The sequence below is a fragment of the Pseudophryne corroboree genome, unplaced genomic scaffold, assembly GCF_028390025.1.
Source record: "Pseudophryne corroboree isolate aPseCor3 unplaced genomic scaffold, aPseCor3.hap2 scaffold_142, whole genome shotgun sequence".
Classification (NCBI taxonomy): domain Eukaryota; kingdom Metazoa; phylum Chordata; class Amphibia; order Anura; family Myobatrachidae; genus Pseudophryne; species Pseudophryne corroboree.
Window position 1 is genome coordinate 1,035,165 of NW_026968046.1, and position 4,111 is coordinate 1,039,275.

The 4,111-nt window shown below is 39.4% G+C and overlaps 1 pseudogene; it reads left to right on the plus strand.

Annotated features, from left to right (window-relative positions):
- Nucleotides 1–680: 680 nt before the first annotated feature.
- Nucleotides 681–859, plus strand: LOC134995911 (U1 spliceosomal RNA; annotated as a pseudogene).
- Nucleotides 860–4,111: the final 3,252 nt, after the last annotated feature.

Below are 4,111 nucleotides of genomic sequence, written 5' to 3' on the forward strand. Positions count from 1 at the left end.
CTTACAGAGCAGCTCTTGAGCTGTTACAGTGCCCAGCTGCTGCAAGAAATCAGCGTGAATGCTTCAGGGGCTGGGTCATGGCCAACATGAGCCCCACACCGAAGGAGGGTGGGGGTGTTTAATGCGAACTAGGGGTCTCGCACAATGCGAACTACAGGTAGTGCTGCAGGGCCCACACCCTTTTACTTGCCTTACAGAGCAGCTCTGGAGCTGTTACAGTGCCCAGCTGCTGCAAGAAATCAGCTTGAATGCTTCAGGGGCTGGGGCATAGCCAACATGAGCCCCACACCGACGGAGGGTGGAGGTGTTTAATGCAAACTAGGGGTCATCCAAGTGCCGCAAAAGGCCGCCATGCCCTGCACGCCCCTTTTCTCTTTTCATATGCAGACGAGGGTTGAAGCCAACTTTGACCCACTGCTTGGATGACATCGCCATATGCAAATCCATCTGCTGCAGGCCTTCCCCCAGGAATGCTTGCACTAGTTGTTGCATTTGGTTTGTTGTTTGGGGGTGCTTCAGTATTAGGCAGCCTTCTGCCCTCCCATGTTCATCTGAAAATATGTGTTCTCCCTGCAGTTGTTGTCCCCAGATGAGAGTTCCCTTGTGCTGCCTCAGTTGAATCTCCTTTACTTGACAGAGATGTGCCTGAGCAGCGGCCCTCCCCAGCCCTATCCCAAATCATACTTATTTTGCATAGGAGATACCATGGTCATGAAGACTGTTCTCCCAGGGTGCGGTTCATTCATTGCATTCTGGGTATGCTGACCCCTGTGATTTCCCCAAATGTGGGAAACTCGACTGCATTATTTAATGCGAACTAGGGGTCATCCAAGCACCGCAAAAGGCCGCCATGCCCTGCATACCCCTTTTCTCTTTTCATAAGCAGATGAGGTTTGAAGCCAACTTAGGCCCACTGCTTGGATGACATCACTTGCTGCCTTTCCAATGAAGCAAGTTTAATTTAATAATAGGTGAAAAACCATCCCTACAAAGGTGTTAATCAGATACTTGGCTTTGTGGACACTTTTCAGAGCACAAATTTGTTAGCATAAAAATAAAGCCAGAAAATGAAGAGCTGTTTAATCACTCAATTGGATTTTTCTGCCAGCATATTTCTTTTTCTCTGCAACCCACTGCTAAATTGTGCTTCGTGGCTGTTTTTTTCATAAAATCACTTAATCAAATCTAACTCTGATTACATCAGAGAAGGCCAGGTACCCTACACCATAAGAGGTGGTTTGAAATTTTTACTTGTCTACTTAAAGATCACCAAAATCTGATAACGAGGTCAATTACGTCCCTAGGTGGGATTGAACCACCAACCTTTTGGTTAACAACTGAACACGCTAACTGTTTGCGCCTCAGAGACACTTTGCAAAAGTACATACTGACAAAGGTTAATAAGCATTCATCTAGAACGTTTCCTAGAAAAACTTTAAAAAGTCAATAATCTGGAGAGTTTTTGTAAGATGTTCCTTCCATCAACCAATGAAGAAACACATTGGTACTTTCCCATGATGAGTGAGTGCTTCAGGATCTCTTGCACTTACATGTGCAGCAAAGGACTACAATGGAAGCATGCTGGGCCTATAACCCAGAGGTAGGCAGATTGCAACTGTCCTCTGCTATATGCATTTTTTTTGTTAATTAAAGTAATCCAAAACTGGGATTGATATTTTGGCTCTTTTATTTTTACTTAAAGTACAATAACTTTTACTGTTTTAATTTGTTTTAATAGTATATTGACAGTATTGTTTTCTTTCAAAAATCCACTTAATTTTCTTTACCCTATTATTAAAATGGTAATTGACAAAAACAAACTACATTGTCACCAGAAGAGCAATACAAAATGTACAAGTGATATATTAAAATCATCTTTTCAGCTTGAATTTCAATGATGCATTGAGGTAACGATTTTGTGAGAAACATCTTCACCCTTAAATAAAGATTTTCTTAATTCCCTACCTGTGTGCTAATTAGATATCACCTTGTTTTCACATTAAACAGACTTTCACATGAGAAAGCAGCAAGGATGCAGTGGCGTTAATGTTTCCTGGTGTCAACCTGTATTATTTCAGTAGACATTGAAATGAGGATGCATCTTGCTGCCTTTCCAATGAAGCAAGTTTAATTTAGTAATAGGTTAAAAACCATCCCTACAAAGGTGTTAATCAGAGACTTGGCTTTGTGGACACTTTTCAGAGAACAAATTTGTTAGCATAAAAATAAAGCCAGAAAATGAAGAGCTGTTTAATCACTCAATTGGATTTTTCTGCCAGCATTTTTCTTTTTCTCTGCAACCCACTGCTAAATTGTGCTTCCTAGCTGTTTTTTTTATAAAATCACTTAATCAAATCTAACTCTGATTACATCAGAGAAGGCCAGGTACCCTACACCATAAGAGGGGGTTTGAAATTTTGACTTGTCTACTTAAAGATCACCGAAATCTGATAACAAGGTCAATTACGTCCCTGGGTGGGATTGAACCACCAACCTTTTGGTTAATAGCCTTATACACTAACTGATTGCGCCACAGCGACACTTTTCAAAAGTACATACTGACAAAGGCTAATAAGCATTCATCTAGAACGTTTCCTAGAAACATTTTAAAAAGTCAATAATGTGGAGAGTTTTTGTAAGATGTTTCTTCCATCAACCAATGAAGAAACACATTGGTACTTTCCTATGATGAGTGAGTGCTTCAGGATCTCTTGCACTTACATGTGCAGCAGAGTACTGTAATGGAAGCATGCTGGGTCCATAACCCAGAGGTAGGCAGATTGAAACTATCCTCTGCTATATGCATTGTTTTTATTAATTAAAGTAATCCAAAACTGGGATTGATATTTTTGCTCTTTTATTTTTACTTAAAGTACAATAACTTTTACCATTTTAATTTGTTTTAATAGTATATTGACAGTATTGTTTTCTTTCAAAAATCCAATTAATTTTCTTTACCCGATTATTAAAATGGTAATTGACAAAAACAATCTACATTGTCACCAGAAGAGCAGTACAAAATGTACAAGTGATATATTAAAATCATCTTTCCAGCTTGAATTTCAATGATGCCTTGGTGCAACAATTTTGTGAGAAACATCTTCACCCATAAAGAAAGATTTTCTTAATTCCTTACCTGTGTGCTGATTAGATATCACCTTGTTTTCACATTAAACAGACTTCCCCATGAGGAAGCAGCAAGGATGCAGTGACGTTTATGTTTCCTGGTGTCAACCTGTATTATTTCAGTAGACATTGAAATGAGGATGCATCTTGCTGCCTTTCCAATGAAGCAAGTTTAATTCAGTAATAGGTGAAAAACCATTCCTACAAAGGTGTTAATCAGAGACTTGGCTTTGTGGACACTTTTCAGAGAGCAAATTTGTTAGCATAAACATAAAATCAGAAAATAAAGAGCTGTTTAATCACTCAATTGGACTTTTCTGCCAGCATAATTTTTTTTCTCTGCAACCCACTGCTAAATTGTGCTTCCTAGCTGTTTTTTATAAAATCACTTAATCAAATCTAATTCTGATTACATCAGAGAAGGCCGGGTACCCTACACCATAAGAGGGGGTTTGAAATTTTGACTTGTCTACTTAAAGATCACCAAAATCTGATAACAAGGTCTATTACGTCCCTGGGTGGGATTGAATCACCAACCTTTAGGTTAATAGCCATACACACTAACTGATTGCGCCACAGCGACACTTTGCAAAAGTACATACTGACAAAGGCTAATAAGCATTCATCTAGAACGTTTCCTAGAAAAACTTTAAAAAGTCAATAATCTGGAGAATTTTTGTAAGAAACACATTGGTACATTCCCATGATGAGTGAGTGCTTCAGGATCTCTTGCACTTACATGGGCTATTAACCAAAAGGTTCCCACCCAGTGATGTAATTGACCTTGTGATCAGATTTTGGTGATCTTTAAGTAGACAAGTCAAAATTTCAAACCCCCTCTTATGGTGTAGGGTACCTGGCCTTCTCTGACGTAATCAGAGTTAGATTTAATTAAGGTGCACAAGGGAATAGAAGGGAGCGGTTTAAGAAAAGAGAAGTGGAAACAGACAGCAAACTAGGCTGGAGAGAGACCTGAGACAAAGAG